Below are 20,851 nucleotides of genomic sequence, written 5' to 3' on the forward strand. Positions count from 1 at the left end.
TTAACCCCTGAGTTTCTCTTTCCTCTTAAATAAAATGAGGATTTTGGACTCAGTGATCTCTAAGGGTTTTTTGTTTGTTTTGTTTTGTTTTAACTTTGAAAATCTGATTTCTTCCCTCATTAATTCATGTAGAAAGGAACAAAATGATGTGGGTCAAGGGTTATCTCTAAGTTCTAAGAAACTTGTCCATTTGGCCAGGGCTATTCATTGAAAGCTCCATGGAGAAGGTGGGATTTCAAGTAAGCACAGAATAACATGCTAGATTTGTAGAGATAAAGAAGAGTGGGGAAAACTTTGCTGACAGGACATAAACTTCTTGAAATGAAGTCTAGGCTTTTGCTCGAAAGAATGTTTCATTTTCACATGGAAATGGCATCAGAAGCTTTAATTATTAAAGATTCCATTCTAAGAAAATCTAAGAAGCAACCATATATTTGGTTTTTGTTTTCCGTTTTGTTTAGTTTTCTCCCAGAGGTTTTAAAACTCTCCTTTTTCATTTGCAAGAAGATTTTGGTCATTATGCTTAAATGGTATTTTTAGTGAAACATTGGATTCTCACTCTTGTATATCTCCCCAAATAATAAGAGCTTCTCATTTCTTCTATCTGGGTATCTGTGAATTAATATAAAACACAGATTTGTTGATTGACCAAAGTGAATGACATATGGATTTCATAATGGGAAACACAATGGAAGAAAGATTCTTATTTAAGATTTGACTAATATTTGGCCAGTGGGCTAGGTCATTTTCTCTCTATCATGGAGGTGAATAATATGGACTATACCTATGATTTTATGGGTTTAGAAAACTCCTGGCTGAGGAAATTCCCTCTATAAATGCAAATAGACAACAACTCTAGCATTTATAGTCATTGAAGTTTGTTGAGAGCACTGAGAGGCTAAGTATCTTTTCCAGAGACATAGACCCAGAATATATCAGAGATGGTATTTTAACCCTGGTCTTACTGGAACTGAAGCTGGCTTTTTATCCCCTACAACATGCTGTCTCTCCTCTACCATGAAAAAATTAAGGAAACATTTATTTTTTAAAGTAGTTTATTATTTTCCAGTTGCATATAAGGATAGTTTTCAACATTTGTTTTCACAGGATTTTTGGTTCCAATTTTTTTCTCCTACCTTTCCTTCCCTCCCTCCTCCCCAAGAAGGAAAGCAGTCTGATATAGGTTGTATATATACAATCACATTAAACATATTTCTATATTAGTCATCTTGTGAAAGACGAATCAGAGCACAAGAGAAAAACCTCAAAAAAGAAGGAAAAAAAAACAGTCCAAAAGTAGAAACAGTATGGTTCAATCTGCAATCATAATTCACAATTCTTTTTTCTGCTTGTTGAGAACATTTTTCTATCATGAGTTCTTTGAAACTGTTTTGGATCATTGCACTGTTGAGAAGATCCAAGTCTATCCCCATTGTTCATCACACAATATTGCTGTTATTGTGTATAATGTTCTCCTGGTTCTGCTCCTCTCAGTCAGCATCGGTTCATGTAAGTCCCTCCAGGAGGAAACATATTTAAAGGGAGTATTTCATTAATACACATTTTTTTGCAGGGCAACAGGGGTTAAGTGACTTGCTCAGGGTCACACAGCTAGTAAATGTCAAGTGTCTGAGGATGGATTTGAACTCAGGTCTTCCTGATTCAAAGACCGGTGCTTTATCCACTATGCCACCTAGCTACCCCCAATACACATATTTTATACCTTGTAAATGTGGGTGGCCTAAAGTGTACCTTCAAGTGTACCTTGTGGGCAAGTGCCTTCAAAGCATGATCTGATAGCTCCCCTTGAGATTAACCTGAAAGGATAACAGTGGGAACATAAAGAGAAGCTGGTACAATGCAGCTTCTCAGACTGACCTCTGATAATGGTGAAATATAAAAAAGCTCCTTATCATGAGTCCAAAAATCTAGTTTTCATCTATTTAACTTTGATGATCCTCAATTTCCATTTCAGCAAAATGAAAAACCTGGATTATATTATTTTTTAAATTACTTTCCATTCTAAAAAAATCTATAATTTATACAAAATAAATTGTCTCCTGAGTATACCATCCCTGGGAATTTAACTTGGTACTCATAACATTATAAATCAAACAAGAGTTGAATGCATCAAATACTATGGGTGGCACTTCCCAGCAATAATGATCTGCTGAACTTTGTAAAGAAGAGAGTCATAAATTTTAGATATTTGCTGAATTTTTTAGTCATGTGTTTGCACTGATATTCGTGAGGTTCTTTTTATTGAAAGTAAGTCACATTGTCTTAGATTTTATAGCAACAGGGATATATATATATATATATATAACATAATCAGTGGAAGTAAAAGTCTCCATGTTAATGAATAAGGGTCATTATGTATTTATTTCCCCTCTGAAAATATTAGTGCAAGCGTGTTAAAGTCAGTGTTTTTTTTTCCTCTCCATTTTCAGATGTATTCAGTTTTACAAAATTTTAAAGAGCCAACGAAGACTATTTTTTGCATTACAGATATTACAAAAGGACTTAAGACTAGGGACTTCTTTAGCAAACTTTATTTACCAGGGCAATGCTCTTTGACTTTCTACCTAAATTAGCCTTTGTATTATGAAGGTCACCATATCAGAGTCCATGTTTATGAAGTCATTTCAGGTTACCCAGGTGAAGTTTAGTAATCTTTTGGATTCTCTAGGTATAGCGTCTTTCCATGTATATGAATTACATCTTCCAGTTTTGTGTTATTTCGTTAATGGTTATTTTATAATTATATATATATATGTATGTGTGTGTATATATATAATAGCATAGAGGTCCTTAGATATAATCTAGGCTAACCAGCTTATTTGGCAGATAAGGAAACTGAAGTCTAGAAATGGGAATTTATACACGTGTGTGTAAATGTGTATAGATAGATAGAGATGATAGAGATATACACAGATACATACACACATATATGTATATGTGTGCATACATATATATGGATAGATCGAAAACACATGCATATACACATATACACACCACATACATAGACACATATGCATATATACCACAAACATATACACACACATCTATACCACATGCATTTATGTGTATATATATATTTCACATATGTAAATATACACCTATACAACATATGCATGGACACAGATGACATATGGATTTCATAATGGAAACATGTAAAGTACTCTTATATATGTGTCTGGTATGCACGTATATGTATGTATGTAGTATGCATGTACATGTGTGTAATATGTATATGTGTGGTATGTATGTGTATATGTATGCATATGTGTATGTGTATATATGTGTGTGTGTGTGTGCATACATCTATCCACCCCTCTATGTGCGTATACATGCATGGATATACACACACATATGTGTGCATGAGATGTAAAGCCCATAGAACTAGCCCATAACTATAATCATCAGACTGTGCAAATAGACAATAAATTGAACAACAGAGCAACCTGGATTGCCTTTGGGAACCTGTATGTAGCTTTTAATGGCCCTTAGCTTTTTTTTCCCCTGAAATAAGAGCTCATTAAAAAAACAAACAAACAAACAAAAAAAAAAAACATGAGGCAGCTGGTGACACACTGGATAGAATACAGGACCTAGCGTTAAGACAACCTGAGTTTGAATTCAGCTTCAGACACTTATTAACTGGTCAAGTTACCCAATCTCTTTTTACCTCAGTTACTTCATCTGGGAAATGAAGATAATAAAAACACTGACCTCCAGGGATGTCATGAGGTTCAAATAGGATTATATTTGTAAAAATTCTTAGTTCCATATCTGGCTCATAGTAAGCACAATATGAATGCTTATTCGTTTCCCCTTATTTGCCAGTAATTCACTGGCATAAAGTTAAAAAGAAAAGTGTTCCCTTTTGTTAACTTAATAGTGGTAGGGATGTGTGATGAGCAGATATGTTCAGCCACTCCTTTTCCCCTCTCCTTGTCCCCAGTGACTTGGTGCATAGGAGGATTTCTCCATATAAATGCTTTTTGCCATGGGGAATTATATTAAAGGATCTGTAATTCTCCCTCTCTTTTTTCTTCTGTGCCCTTAGACCATGATGGGGCTTTGAAAAAACCTGATAGCATTAGATCTTTTTTCCCCCTCTTCCTCTGGGAAGGCTTTGAATATTTGTAAAAAGTGTTTAGCCCAGTGTGTGACTGGGACATAGTAGGTGCTATGTAAATGCATATTCCCTTTTCCTCATCCCATCAATGATTCATTATACCTGTGAAGCCTTAAGTCTCCTAAGCATTAAAGTTTTGTGTTACCTAAAGAACAATGGAAAAGTATCATGGTAGTCACAAGTAAGTAACAAAATATTACTAATTAAAAGAATTACCAGAATAAAAATGATTTAATCCGGTAACATAGTGATAATGAGTGATAATCAATAAACAGCTCATTTACTCTACTGGTATATAAATAGCATCAATATTTAGTATCTATAGGAGGTCATTACTAAAAGTTACACTAAATGAGAAGGCATGGATGGGAAATAATCTGCATTGTTGGAGGGTGTGCCTATAACAATGAAATTAGAGTTCTATTCAAGAATCAAAGTGGTAATAATGGTAGAGCAGCATACTACACATAATCATTAAACAACTGAATGTGGAGTTAGAGACCTAATTTCCAATCTAAGCTCTTTAATTTAGCACCTGTGTGACCTTGGGGAAGTGATTTAACCTTGTTTCTTCTCAATTTCCTCGACATATTTATTCATCAGTAAGTCTTAGTAATTTTTCAGTTTATCTGCATAACCTGGTCAAAATGGATATCATTTCCATTTCAGGCACACAGAGCCCAAGTTTACAAAAGTACTTTTCATAATGTTATAAATTTCTAAAGCGGGACAGTACTTTAGTAATCACATGGTACAATCTTCTTTCACACATGAGGAAACTGTACCACCACATCGACCTTTAGGGACATGCTTGAGCTCACATCATAAAAAAAGCAATGAAGTTTCCTGATTCTAAGCTTTAGTTTTTGTTAAGGCATTTTAGGGTCAGAAGTCAGGGTCAGAAAGAAAATTCTATCATCTAATTGTTTTTAACTTCCCCAACATCTAGTATAACACTTTAAGTCACAGAAGTACCTTAATTTAATCCTCATTAATGATATAATTTACCTGAATATCCCAAATAATTTTTCCAAAGTTCTTCATTTCATCTGTGGAAACCTGGCTGGAGTGGGATAACAGCAGAGTATAAATTTGCTCAGATTTGGATCTAGGAGTACTTAATTCTAAAGACATGTTAAATCCTTGTCTTTCTTTGTACTAATTTGTTGTATTCACTGTAGCGTTCATTGTCTTCTGAGACTGGATGACAGGCGATTTGGCAGAAGCTCCTAAATGGGTCACATGCTTACCAGTTACTTCTGCAGTTGATTGGTTTCATTAATGTTTCTGATGTTAGCAAAAAGGGAAATGGCTTCAAATGGTTGGACATTTGCATTTTGTAATGAAGCCTAGTGCTTTCTACACTAATTAGGTAACTTGTTCATTGAGGAGGGATTTCTATTTGTAAGGGAATTTAACCAAATATTTCCCTTGTATTTTTTTTTTCCATCAATAGCTCTAACAACAGAAGGAATCAATCTCGCTTTCTGACAGAGAGTTGAGGAAGTCTGAGTTCAGGATATCAGGGAAAATTAATCAAAACAAAACTTGAGCTGTCTCTTCAATTAGGCAATGAGTCCTAGGCTCCACCCAATACCTCAATACTATCTTTTACAAAAGAAAAATTCTGGGCTTATATCACTTTATAGCTGTTATGATGACAGTAGTCTTCTTAAGAAAATAAAAGCTAAGTGATAAGTTTGGCAAAAAATATGAGAAACTCTTCATCATAAGTAATTTTTTTTGTTCCCTCTGTTTCTACTTAACTTTTTTTTTTTTAGTTTTGACAATGGTAACCAAAGCTTCAATACACAAACCACCTTCCCTAGTTTTGGGGTTTTGGGGGGGGTTTGCTTGTTTTTTTGGTCCTAAAAACTCTTGTTCCTTTTAGTTAGGAGAGTTTATTGTTGTTTTAACACAAACCAGTTGCTTTTCCTGGTATATAGACACAAGGTAATAAATATTATAAATCTCATTAAAGAAGACAGAAATGAAGCATGGGACTTGGGAGTAATACCTTAAACAATTTAAATTTTTTAGCCTGTGGCATGGCAGATAGAGCTGTGGGTCTTGAATTAGGAAAACAAGAGTTTAAACCCAACTTCAGACACTAACTGTGTGACCCTGGCCTAGCTGCCTAACCTCTGCCTTGACTGTAAAAAAAGAACAGTAATGCAAGCATCTATGCCTCATGGTTGTTGTGAGGATCAAATAAGATAATATTTGTAAAAGTACTTAGCACAGTGCCTGACACATAGTAGTCACTATAGAAATCCTGATACCCTTCCTCTTAATTGTCAGGAATTCATTGGCATATAATAAGTGAGAATGTATTAACTTTTACTAATATAACAGCGGGGAGGATATGAGGCAAACAGGGTTGTTGAATTATTCCCTTTTCCCTCTCTTCCAAATACTGGTTAGGTAGATGAGTTTCTCCATGTCCTCTTTCTTTATATTTCTTTATATAATATATTTAATATATGTCTATATTATATATTTATTTTTGTATACACACACACACACACACACACATATATATATATATATATATATATATATATATATATATATATACACACACACACACACAAACAAACACACATACATAGAGAGAATTCATAGATAGATAGACAGACAGGAAGGCAGGCAGACAGGTATAGATTTTGGCTAACTCTGAGCCCAGGGACAATCTTTGGCAAGACATGACAGTATTAAATATATCTCTTCTTTGAAAATGTTCCCTCTTCAATTGATTCCTTTCAAATGCATTTCTAATCAGTACATCCAGACTAATGAAGGCCTTTGTTTAACACTGTTTATAAAGACAAAGCAGATCTCTTTAACCAAAAAAGTAAACAGACTTTCCCTGTGCCCAGAGGAAAAATTTTCAGGTTTCCAGGAGAAAGCCTAAGGAGAAAAAAATAAGAAAGCATATCATTGCCCTGGAGTCTGTTGTGCAGAATGATCTCAGATATACAACATTTGGAGCAACATTCTTAATAACCATTGGCTTGATGAGTCAATCAAGCCTCAACCTCAGGCTAGGTCCCTTTCTTGGAAGTGATTGCCTCTGCTTGTCTTTGAATTATTCTTTTCATGGCCTTCCTTTCTATAGCTCAATGCACCTTTACCAAAGGTCTTAAGAAACCAGGTTTTTCTTCTCTTGTTTTCACATGAAGTGATATTTAAGGGTTAGCTGGTAGCACACCCTATTATTGGTCATTAGTCCTTTCCAGTTGTCTCATTTCTAATTCACTCTAGCAGTCAGTCAAATATTCGTCTCTTATAGAAGCCTAGGTTGCATTTTTAGTTAAACACCTTGTTATCAGTTCCTTTTCTGTCATGAAAACCAGAGATTTCATGGATCAGCTGGAAGGATAAAGAGTGTACAAACTATTTAGAAACATTTTCCCTCCATTCTGAGGTACTTGTGATGTTGCTGTTATGGGTTCATATTCTACCAATCTATGTTGTAAGCCCTTCCAACTCCATACTTTCTCATTCTCACTTTTGTGTGTGTGTGTGTGTGTGTGTGAGGCAATTGGGGTTAAGTGACTTGCCCAGGGTCACACAGCTAGTAAGTGGCAAGTGTCTGAGGCTGGATTTGAACTCAGGTCCTCCTGAATCCAGGGCCGGTGCTCTATCAACTGTTCCATCTAGCTGCCCCTCTCATTCTCATTTTTGTCCTTCCATAAACTTTCCATTCTAAAAATAATCCACAGGTAGCACTGAAGCTTTCAGACTGATCCTTGTTTATCCATCCCTTCCTCTCATCACATGGCCAGATCATCTCTTTTTTCCTTTCATAATGTCCTTATTGATGCTATTTTCTCAATTCATTAAGTATTTATCAATTGCCTACTTGATAGATGCGAGATAATCCATTTGTTAGAGATTTAAAGAAGAATAAAAAATAATGTTTTGGGGAGTTTATAATTACAAGCAAAAGGGAGTGTATTGTATGGGGAAGGGGAAATTGTATGTGTAACATAGAGTAGGAGGGAATATGGCACAATGAATTAATTCCCAAATAGGACCAAAGTTGAAATTATGTCTCTGATATTAAGGATCCATGTGGTTGTGAAAAAGACTTTTTAGCTTTCTATTTCATCCTATATGAAATGAGGATGCTGCTGCTGCTGCTACTACTACTACTACTACTACTAGTACTTACTACTTACTACGTACTACGTACTACTACTACTACTATATTACCTATCTCAAAGGATTATTGTGACTTGAATAATATAATGTAGCATTTGAGTATGGTGTGTATAGTTAAATACAAGATAGTTTGGGAAAGAGGACATTAGTAGTTGAAGAAATCAGGAAAAGTTTTATGTAGAAGGTGGCTTTTGACCTTCATCTTGAAGGAAAATGGGGAGTGTAGGAAGTAGTAGTGAGGGGGGAAAAAGTGTATTCTATGAATGGGAGCTAGCTAGTACCAGCATCCTGAGGCAGGAGATGGGTTGTCACTTGTGAGGAACATAGAAAAGGCATTGTGACCTGTTATGGGGAAATCAGTGGGGGTTTGGGATAGGGGTAGGGGTTTTGGATAGGGATCCTTAGGAATTCCTCTTTAAAGAATTACACCCTCTTTCACACAAACCCAATTAGAATAAAATAATAGTTTATTTAGTGTGTTAGAGAAAGGAGACCAAGAGAGAAATCCTTGGACTTCTCATGGGGAGAAGGCATGGCACAGAGGCATGGCTCTGAGATACCTATCTCCTCAAGCAGGAGACAGGCAGATACTTTTATAGAGGTCTGATGGTAGTCTGATGAGATGACCTTCTGACTGTGGAAAGCTAATTGTTCTTGAAGGCATCCAGGCACTTTAGGAAGCTAGCCCTGAAACCTTGGTCTCTTTAGTGCCTGTGTACTCAACAATTAATCAGCCATATACATTGTAAAAGTTATTAGGGGGAAATGAATTGTAATACATTTTTCAGTAGAGCAGTACAAAGAATATTGGAGTGTGTACTGGAAGATGAGAATTTTAGTCCTGGCTCTGCAATTTTCTTTGTGACCTTGGGAAGGTCATGGCATTGCTCTAGGTTTCAGTTTCCTCCACAATAAAATGAAGAGAATGAACTACAAGGTCTCTCAAATTCTTCAATTCTGTCATTCTAGAAATATCTGAGAGATCATTTACATGAGAGGCAAATTACTTGAAGATATGTTTCTATAAACTTCAGGGAAAAAAAAAGATAAAGAGTATGAATATGATAGTCAAAGCCTACAGAAGGATATAATGGGCCTCCCTATGTTGCCTAGGATATAATTTAAGTTTGAGTTTGTCAAAGTGGAAGTATGAACTAATAGTAGTACTTGCCAGAACAAGTCCTTCAACAAGTTAAATGTACCACCTTTCCCCTATCAGAAGGGAAAGAGAATGAAGGGCATGGAGACTCTTGAGAAATGTATGTAAGTTTGCTGCTGGCTAAAGGTTAATGATTGGCTTCTTTTGTCCTTAGCTTTGAGCAGCTGAGAAAAGTGGCAGTCTCTGGAGAGCTCCCTTTGTTCAGGTAACTTTTGAATTCTATAGATCATACATTTATTGGGACTGAGTTGAGATTTTTGGATATTTATTTTCTTTTACACCAATTCATTTTAACTTTTTTACTCTTATGAAAAAAAAAACAACTCAATATGTTCTGGTTTATATCTCTTGATTTGTTTTTGGGGAGAGTTTGTCTTTGTTTTTGTTTTGAATCTCAGAGGTAAGGCTTTGGTGGAGGGAAGGTGCCTGCATTTCTGTTTAAGTGAGTTTCCCGGTATCTGAATTAGCTAAAAACTTTCTCCATCATGCAGGTCCTATGATACATGAACCTCAAAGTTAAGGCTCTGTTAAAGGGAAAGAATTTTCAATTCTTGTTTTAAGGAAGTTGCTGAGTACTGTAGGAGAAGCTGTTGTGTGTATAAATAGTATAAAATAATTTTCTGAATTGCTTTGCTGTGAAGTCTTGTTTGGGATGAGAACCAAAAAAAGTTTTATCCCAGAACCTTCTGTACAGAGGATTGATTTTGTTCCCTAACTTTAAATATTTGCTTTGTGTTTCATTCTGGTTAATAATTTAAAGAGTTTACCTTCTATTTTTAATCACATTTCTCATAATGTTGGGTAGTTTTGTTCAATGATGGAAAAGATAAACAGTTACAGAAACAATTAGTTTTAAATGACATTTCAGATAATTTACTTCTACCCTATTAGAGAGCCACCCATACAGTTATTTTAATCAGAGAGTAAATAATATTAGCTTTTTATGTTAAGAACATGGTTCATTAGTGACAGATTTCTAAAAGCAGTAGAACCAAACTATTATATATGCAAATGTATATACATATATATGTACATATGTATGTGTATGGAGACAGAGACAGAGAAACACATACACAGACAGAGACAGAGAGGGAACCTTGATGTCTATTACCTGTAGAAGTTCCATAATAAAATGAAGAAAACAAACTATAAGTTCTCACAAATTTTTGAGCTCTATAATTCTAGAAAGATCGGAGAAAACATTTACAAGACAGGCAAGCTGCTTAAAGATATTTCCCTATCTGCTTCAGGGAAAACAGATAAGTTCTATGAATATTACAGTCAAAGATGACAAAAGGAAATAATGGGCCTCCCTACCTTACCTAGGATATAATTTTAGGTGCTTTTTATTAGATAGATGATTTATCTATCATCTGTCTATCTATCTACTTATCTATCTATCCATCCATATATACACGCATATATGTGTGATACATATGCATCTATAAACACATGCAGATATATACGTACATATAAGGAGCAATTCAGACTCTCTAAAAATGCTATCTCATTCTCTTCCAAGTACATACTGCCTGTAGATACCTGTCTCCAAGGCATGGGCGAAATATACTCATCAATTGGCAACATTTATGAAGAATTAAGCATGTTCCAAACTTAACTATTGTTACCTTGACTCATTCAACAAGGCCCCAAAGACAAAAACATCTTACTATGATGGAATTTAGCCTTGGGTAATAAAGGCAAGTAAAACACCAGAAGCTTAGTAGTAATATTAATTCCTTAGTGGTTCCACCCATACTTCTCCAATTATATTTCTTTCAAACTGAATTTAAACAATAATGATTATTAATTCTTAAATTTGCCAGGAGACAAATGTAATTAAATGGTTTTCTTTGGTTAATAGAAATAATGTATGTGATCTTTTATAATTCATAAATAATAATTATAAATTTCTATAAGATCATAACGTTCATCTATTTCTACCTATAGGTATACTTAGAATAATTGAGAGGCAATGTAATATAAGAAAAAGAGTACTGTATTTGGAGAGTGAAGTCTTAGGACTAAAGTTTCACCCTCCAAATTACTAGTTGGTTAACCATGGACAGATAACTTAAAAGCCTGTGAGCCTCATTTTTTTTTTTCATCTGTAAAATTAGAGAGTTACATGAAACAGCCTTTAAGATCCACTCTTATTCTAAAAATCTGGGACTTCTTTTGTACATGGGGGAAATTATGGGTTTGTTTTGCTTGACTATGATGATTTGTTTCAAGGGAGAACATTCAGTCAAGTATTCACTCACTTATTTATTTGATAGAGAAATGGCAGGATAAGAGGTGTAGAGAGGATGAGGAAAGAAAAAAAAGAGTACATCACTGAAACATTTAAATGCACAAAGGAGAACAGAAGGGAATTCAATAGGAGAAATTGACAATCAGGGTATCTTTGTAAAAAAAAATAATTTGTATTAAGCTTTGTAATGAAGTAACTTACAATTAAGTACTCAATACACTTTGAAAAATTGAAATGGTACATGAACGATGGACAATTTCATATGCTATCCTTTTTGCTGTTCTTCTTTGTATATGGAAATGTTTATATTTGTTGATGCTTGTCAGATTTAGAATAGCAAAAAAGTAAAAATGTAATTTAAAAAATTATGAACCTCATGCTTTTTTTAAAACACGAGTGCATTGTTTGTTTTTAATGTATAGCTAGTATAGTTTTTGATTGTCAATAGAATGCAATACCTACAGTCATATTCATTCAACTGTATATTAGTATGTTAATATTTATCTAACCTTTTTTCTTTTTTTTTCTTTTTTCTTTTTTTCTTTTTTTTTTAGTGAGGCAATTGGGGTTAAGTGACTTGCCCAGAGTCACACAGCTAGTAAGTGTTATGTGTCTGAGGCCGGATTTGAACTCAGGTACTCCTGACTCCAGGGCTGGTGCTCTATCCACTGCACCACCTAGCTGCCCCAAACCTTTATTCTTAAGAAGTATTACACAAGACTAGATATAGTAATCAGGCCAATTCTGATTCTGTTGTGTACCAAAGCAAGTTGACATCATCCTGGTGTACAAGTTAAAATTTTCAGTGGGTAAAAATGAAAAAAGAGAATTGAAGTAGAAATAGAGTTGCAGAGGGTAACATAGTTAGTAAGTGCCCGAGATCAGATATGAATTCAGAAAGATGAGTCTTCCTGATTTAAGGTGCAGTGCTCTATCTACTACACCACATAGCTGCCCCTTTTGGTCTTTAGTTAGCTCTAATAAATTATAAATTATTTCTAATAAGGAGTTTTATTTTGAAAATTTTAGATTATTGATACTAAATTTTTCATCGAAGAATTTTGGTTCTGGTCTCTACTACCTGGAACTTAGTACAATGTTGGAAAAAATGCTTTATATCTCTGAGCCTCTCTTTCCTCATCTGAAAAATAAATTAGTTTATTTTACCTTTTTTTCATTGAAGTTTGTAAGGGATTGACCTTTCTTATTTGGTGAAAGGGGCAGGAAAAGAATGGCTTTTTTCTGCAAAACACAATTAAAAGCCGTTTGAAGAAATGCAAACATTTATGAGAGGGAGAAAAAAGCATCCCTCTTAATAAAAGTACTTGAGGAGAGAAAGAGGTAGAGTAGTTTCTGAGATTACCAGAGAGAAAAGATGCCCTTCAAAGGCAAAGATGCTGACAGATTGGAAAACAGTCTATAGGTAATTTAATAGTAAATCAGAGTAGGTTCACAAAGCTGTTTGAGGTGCCATATGCATAAAGCAAACCTGTTCATCTCTAGTTCTAACCTCTTTCCCCATGTGAGCCTAGGACTATAGCTTGTTTCAAACCATTTTTTTTTGGAGCTGAAATCCAGAATCTTTTTGTTGTTGTTGTTGTTGTTGTTGTTGTTGTTGTGGGGCAATGGGGGTTAAGTGCCTAGCCCAGGGTCACTCAGCTAGTGTCAAGTGTCTGAGGCCAGATTTGAACTCAGGTCCTCCTGAATCCATGGCTGGTGCTTTATCCACTGTGCCACCTAGCTGCCCCTAGAATCTCTTTTAAAAACATAGGATACTCTATCAGGTTCCCAGACTTTTGCTGACCATATGGGAGGATCGTGTGCAAAGATTCTTAACAAAACTCAATAACCCTCATATTTGTAACGCAGTAAAACAGCAAGAAGAGGACAGGAAATTATCCAATTTCCCTGCACTGGTGGCTCCAAGATTCCAGACTCAGGGTTAGCACAATGCTTCTCACATTACAGCTTATTTTCACTTTGAACTAAACAGAGTACTAGTATAAGAGTTATCTTGGTTCCTTCAAAAGTCTAAGATGAAAGAATGGGTAGAGTTCTAGACTTAAAGTTAGCAATAAGTATACGGACTATGATTGGTAACTTCTAACCACAATATAAATATTCTTTGCACTAAGAAGTTAAATGACTTGTCTAGGGTCACAGAACAGATCTGTATAAGAGACAGGACTTGAACCCAGGTCTTTCTAGTTTTGAGACTGGCTTTCTCTACACTATAGCAAGTTACTTTTTAGAGTTAGGAATATCTTTTCTCAAATAATGCCTCTGACACTTACTTACTATTTGCCTCTTGCTCCAGTCACTCTATCTGTGACACAAAACTTCCTGAAACTAATCTACCAAGTTAACTAGTAATAAATATGTCATATTTTCTGTGGAGAAGACATGAGAGATTCTTTATGGATTCACTTGTTAGGAAGGCTGCTAGTCCAATCAGTCCTTTGCAAGGGGGGATCCTTCCTGTTGCTCGAAGAAGCAAAATGTTTTTATTCTTTTTTTAAAACAATTGTTAGGATCCTAGTATCCATGATTTAGATTTGGAAGTGATCCAAAAGCTCAGAAAATCCAACATTCTCAATTTTACATTGCATTTGATTAACCTTCTTTTAGTTTGACTGAAGTATGCTATTTTTCACTCTTTCTTTTCTTTCTTTTCTTCAAGTTTTCTTCTATACAAAATGACTAATATGTTTTATATAATTGCAGATGTAAAACTGTAACTTGAGTGTTTGCCACCTCATGAAGGGGGGAGGCAAGTGAGAGGAGGAATAGAATTTAGAACTAAAAACTTTAAATAAAATATTTATTATTATTATTATTATTTTTAAAAGTTTTAGTTTCAATCATGACAGAATCCTCCTTATCTGTTCTCATTCTTCTAGGATAAAGTTTTAAAAGTGGAAAACTTCCCCATTCAGGGACCTGGATTGGATTGTAAGACAGAATTCACACAGTACTATTAAGGAAGCTCTCTTATTCATGCCTATTCCCCATTTCTTTCCTTCATATATTTTTGGTTCCAAAATGAACCCCTGTCACATGTGTACAAAATTTATGCTGTGGGATTTCCATTCAACTGATTTGGTGGAACTCAGTTGGATATTTCCTATTTAATGCCATTACATAAAATAATTGCCCAAACATATACTTGGCAGAAGATAAGATGCACAATAAAAGTAGATAGAATTATTGAAGGTAAAATTAAATTAAAACAAATATCAAATGAAAGATTTTCATGAGGTCTATTAAGAGCAGGAATAAACTCAGTGAGATGGGTATTCTGTAAATTAATCGAGGAGTCAAGATCTCATAGCCTTAAGAGGCTATAAGAAATTCACAGTAAAGGTCTCTTTATTCATAAGGTCATCATTTTATTTTGCATTTAACATCTATTTGGCTTACCATTTCACATTTATTCTTATGAAAATGCTTTATTCTCAATGCTAGGGTCAATAAAAAATGCCTGAGAATGAAAATTTAGAAAAATGAAGTGACCTTCTAAGGTCACACAGGTCACCAGCATGATGCATAAAATCACAGAATCTGCTGATTCTGAGAAATTATAGGCACTTAGCATTAAACCATGGAGTTACTAAAAAAAGGAAATGTCATTCATTTCATAGACAATTTTTCAAGGTGCCAATGACTCCTGAACAAATAGTCTGTGTTTATATGAAACCCAAACAAGAAATCTGTCCCATCAATTCAATCACAAAGTAGTAGTCAACTGAGTGAATAATTCAGGCAAAACAATTCTAGAATATGATGAAGAAACTGGTTGAATTGGCTGCTCAATTTAGTCAGGGGAGGAAACTCTGTGTGTGTATGTGTATGTGTGTGTGTGTGTGCAGTTATGCACACGTCTCAACATACCTGCAGACGTAGTTGACTTGCATTTAGCTTCTCCTCAGCTGAAATGTTAACCACTTGCAGAGAGAATACAGGATTCATTTATCTAATTATTTGGTTATATTTTTCACTGGCAATTCTTGTGCTCAGGGCAAGCTTTAGGAAGTGCCTGGAGGGACCATCATGAAGTAAGTACACAAAACATCTCTTTCTGGGGGGACAAATTCATTTGAAAAGTCATAGAAATACTCTAAGACCTAAGGCCACTGTGAGGAGAGGTCCCAGGATATCAATTAATTTCCCATTTTAAATTATTCTTGTTAATGAGGTAAAAGGCTCCATTGTTTCTATGCTATTGAAGGAGTGTAAAATAGTTGTCTTCTAAATTTCAGTATACAGATGGCAAAACTCCAGTGACTACACTCTAGTTACAGATCTGCTGATCTGTTATTATTTGTTATTATTATATTAACTTATAAGTGAGTATAGGGGGCAGCTAGATGGCGCAGTGGTTAGGGCACTGGCCCTGGATTCAGGAGTACCTGAGTTCAAATCCAGCCTCAGACACTTAACACTTACTAGCTGTGTGACCCTGGGCAAGTCACTTGACCCCCATTGCCCCGCAAACCCCCCCCCAAAAAAACCCAAAAACAATAAGTGAGTATAGCTGATTTTAAGCTAATTTAGAAGCAGAGTTTGATTTAGCTTTAGGTTTTTATTTTTAAGCAGTGCTTATAAGAAAGTCCAAAAAAAAATACTGGGAAGGTAGAGGGATTTTTTTTCTTTTTTCTTTTTTCTTTTTTTTTTTCTATTTTGACACGTTATCCTAAGAGAAAGAAGCAGCCAGCTTTAATTGAGTCAGGAAGTGCTGGGTTCAAAATATCTCCTTAATTCACACACAAACACACACACACACACACACACAGAGTTTTGTGACTTAATGTGGGGTTTTCTTGTTAAAGAGAGTAGAGTGGTTTGCTATTTCATTCTCTAACTCATTTTAGAGATGAGGAAATTGAGGCAAACATGGTTAAGTGATTTGCCCAACGTCACACAGCTAGGACGTGTCTGGGATCAGATTTGAACTTAGGAAGATGAGTCTTCCTAACTCCAGTCCTAGCACTCTATAGACCTACTCACTCAAATGCATAAATGTGTGTAGATATAGATATAGATAGATTTATAGATATAGATTTGCATATATATATATGTATATACTCATACATATGTATATATACATATAATTACATACACACACTCATATATATACATATACATATACATATATATATAATTACATAAATGTCATGTGTATGTGCATTAACTTTGTGACCCAGATAACTGTCTGAGGATCTAAGCTGCAGAACAGTTTTCAATCTAGACTGGTAGAGAGTTTTTCCTTAAGGGAAATCTCTATAAAAATAAAATCAGAATTCTGAGTAAAAAAAAATACCGAGGGCAAAACACTATCCATTAGTCAATAAAAATTCCTTTTTCTATGCTTGCAGCTGCTTTTAGAATGACTTAAGGAACTTTGGCACATTTTGTTTCCACTTCTAACATTATATTTGACATCTATTTATTCTGGAGTAAATATTATTTTTTTTTCTATGTGAACAATAAATCAGCAATTGGAGCATGGAAAATAAGATATTTCCAAATGCTGGCTCTAACATATATGGAAAGATGACTTGTTCTGGAATCAGGGCATCTGAGTTCAATTCCTGTCTTTGGAGCTAACTCCCTTTGGGATCCTGAACAAATTACTTAATCCCTCTGAACTTTGATTTTCTCATATGTAAAATGAAGGGGTTGTCTTAGATGGCCTTAGAGATCCCTTCCCAATCGAGATCTATAGACCTTTGAACTCTGCTACTTAAGTAGATGACTGTGGGCAACTCTTTAGATGTCAGTTTCTCCTCAGAAAATGGGGATAATAACAATACACTCCTGGCCTCATGGGTCTTCTTTAGGTTTTCTAAAAGCATATACTGCTGGATAAATAGAAATTCTTACTATTGTTTTTTATATATGAAAAAGTTGTGGCATATTCTGATGTGATGAATTAAATTGATGGATCATGAATGAATGAATTTTAAAAAAAATGAAAAGTATACTTTGAGTTTGGGTAAATTTCAAATACCACTTAGTTTTTATCTTTGCATGTCATTACTTCTCCACACCTTGGAAATATTTTACCCCTTGTACATATGTGTCATTTATAACTTTATAAGTTTTATCTGGAATCCATGTACACCTAAGTAGAAGGTCAAATAATAATACTGTTAAACACCTTGTCTCTATAATATATTACAAAATAATTCCTATAAACTGACTTTCAGGAGAAAGTGAAAAGAACTCCTTGAGAGCAGCTGCCTACATATACATATTTATGTATCATTGGGGAAAAGCATGACTCATGAGTTTTTTCTACTGAACTGATTAAGTCTCCATCTTAAAAATGATGGCTGAAACACTGGAATGATTGATGTTCTCAATGCCCTGTGTATATTCAATAACATTTGCCCCTGATTTATTAGACTTCTAGTTGGAGGATTCATCTGGATTCTTAGTTGAGTTTTGTTGTAGTTATTTTTCACTAATGGGAGTAAAACAATAATGCTAATGATTTTTTATTGAATCATTTGAAATTTTGCCAAAAATAATCCTATTAAATTCTACTTTGTTGATGGAAATATTTTCTATGGATGTGTAGGCCAACATGAGTCAATCTGTTCTCTTTGATCTTTTGAGTTATCCCTTGAGTTATTGGTTTAAATTAACTTTACGCTAAACATATATAAGTCTACAATTGTTGAGGAATCACAGAGTGATAAACATTTATCTATTTAGTTGCAGAAAACATACCTTTAAAAAGGTACAATACTTAGAAAATTAGACACAAGTCATGATGAATGGAGTTCATATTTCTTTGAATAACAAGAAAGTACTATGTTTTTTTGTTTTGTTTATTCATCCATAGTACTTTAATACAGCTTGAATTTATGTATTACTTTTCTCCTTCCAAGGAGTTCATAGTTATGTATCTTTAGGGTAAAGGATATATTACCTTTAAAAAATGGGTGGGTGGGTTTTAAGTTAGTAGAAAATCCAAAATTAGGGCTGAGATTTTCTGGTTCTTTGGAAAGTACTGTACTGTAAAAAAAATGTGCTGGATTTGGCAAGGGAAAACTTGTAGTTACAATTTAGCTTCTTCTATTTTGTACAAGAAGTTGGAGAAGTCACCCAATCATTTTGAGCCTCAGTTTCCTCATTTTTATAATGAGGAGCTTAGACTAGATATTCTCTAAGGTTCCTTCCTACTCTATTCATTTATTTGTTTGTTTGTTTGTTTATTTATTTGTTTATTTTTCCTTTTTTTTCCTTCCTACTCTAAATCCTATCGGGCTATACTTTCCATACTTTAGCATAAGAAAATTTCTTTAAGAAATTCTACATACTACATTTAGTGACTCAGCAAAGATTTATTAAGCTCTTAATTTTAACGTATTAGACAATGAGAATACAAAGATAAAGATGACATAGAGCCTATTTTTAGAATTTTATTTTTCCAAATCACATGTAAAAACAAATTTTGACATCAATTTAAAAAAAAAAACCAACAACCTTGTATTAGCACTTTGAAGAGACAGGGACGGGGTGGGGTGTGCTTGGCAGATCCTGAGAAATAGCGGCTCGGGCTTTAGTGGTAAAAGCAACTTGGTGGTGGGGGGGGGGCGGGTATAGGGGCGCACAGCGCCCAGGGGTTGGTTTGGGTCTGATCTTGGCTTCGCTGGAAGTCCGGTTTGGGCTGCGAACATGTCCAGGCCTGTTGGAAACAGGAAGGTGGTCGATTATTCACAGTTTCAGGAATCTGATGGTGCAGATTACGATTATGGAAGAGATTCAGCCCCTCCAGCTAAGAAAATCCGATCATTACCCCGAGAGGCTAAAAACAAGAGGCGGTGTGGGAAAAAATCACGGGAAGATAGTGAGGACTCTGAAGAAAAAGATATGAAGACCAAGAAGGACGATTCACACTCACCAGGGGATAGTGAAGATGAAAAAAAAAGATCACAAAAATGTTCTCCAACAGCGTCAGGCAGCATCCAAAGCAGCTTCCAAGCAGAGCGAGATGCTCATATAAGATGTGGGCAGTGAAGAGGAACAAGAAGAACAAGAGGCAATATTCCAGGAGAAAGATCCCGGCAGTGATGAAGACTTCCCAATGGAAGATGATGATGATAATGATTATGGAAGTTCAAAAAAGAAAAACAAAAAGATTGTGAAGTAGTGCAAGCCTGAAAGGAAAGAAAAGAAAATGCCCAAACCTAGGCTAAAGGCTACAGTGACGCCAAGTCCAGTGAAAGGAAAAGGAAAAGTGGGCCGTCCCACAGCAAAAAAAGCATCAAAAGAAAAGAATCCTTCCCCCAAAGAAGAGCATGAAGAGCCAGAAAGTTCCCCAGAAAAGAAAAGGTCTTCTAGCCCCCCACCAGAAAAGTCTGGGGATGAAGGGTCTGAAGATGAAGCCTAGTCTGGGGAAGATTAAAAAGTGATGCTTTGGGGAGATTTTATTTAAAAAAAAAAAGAGGAAAAAAAAAGAAAATCTACTTAGGGGTAGAACATGGTTTTTGCTATGGTTTGACTCATGGGCTTTGAATGCTTTCCCTCATTCCATTCCCCACCCACCCATCCATCCTTGCTGGGGAGAGATAGCAGCATCTCTTCCTCTCCCCCCTTCCTTTTTTAAGAGAAAATTTTGGTCATGCTTTTTTTTTTAAATTACCTTTATCTATTGGCTATTCTCTCTCCCAATCTCCAGTGAAAGCCATGACAAAATATCCAATGATTTTACCACCTAACTTTAAAAAAAAATGAAAGGGTTACTAACAGGTGAAGCAATAAGATTGAGGCAAACCCTATTGGAATATTAACTTTAGTAAAAGTTATCAAGGTGAGCAGGAATCCAGAGGACAATAAGGATTCCAAATGAAAATGCTTGTTCCTTATTTACCTGATTTAAAAAAAAATCACTGTCAGCAAAGACAAAAATGTGTATATTAATTTTTTTTTAAATCATAAATCTAAACTAGACAGGAAGGTGATAAATGTGGATACAACCTTAAATTTCCCATATTTCTGACCCCATTTGGGAACAACCAGGCCACATGACTTTTTGGTGTGGGTTTTTGTTGTTGTTGTTGTTGTTACTGTTTTGTTTTTGTTCTATTTCACTTCTGGTCATCTCAAGGAGAATAGGAAC

At 35.0% G+C, this 20,851-nt stretch overlaps 1 protein-coding gene and 1 pseudogene across 8 annotated transcripts in view; both read left to right on the forward strand.

The window, feature by feature from the left end:
* Positions 1 to 20,851, forward strand: part of SLC16A7 (solute carrier family 16 member 7) — a 257,556-nt gene that overhangs the window by 93,087 nt on the left and 143,618 nt on the right. For 6 of the 8 annotated variants that reach the window (XM_043966179.1, XM_043966176.1, XM_043966180.1 and 3 more), the window contains one exon: positions 9,622 to 9,672. The exons of the other annotated variants lie outside the window; for them this stretch is intronic. The gene's annotated coding sequence lies outside the window, so the exon portion shown is untranslated. The remainder of the gene's footprint in view (positions 1 to 9,621; positions 9,673 to 20,851) is intronic. 8 annotated transcript variants of the gene reach the window in all.
* Positions 19,269 to 20,137, forward strand: LOC122728076 (annotated as a pseudogene).

This window comes from Dromiciops gliroides, chromosome 5 (assembly GCF_019393635.1).
Source record: "Dromiciops gliroides isolate mDroGli1 chromosome 5, mDroGli1.pri, whole genome shotgun sequence".
NCBI lineage: Eukaryota > Metazoa > Chordata > Mammalia > Microbiotheria > Microbiotheriidae > Dromiciops > Dromiciops gliroides.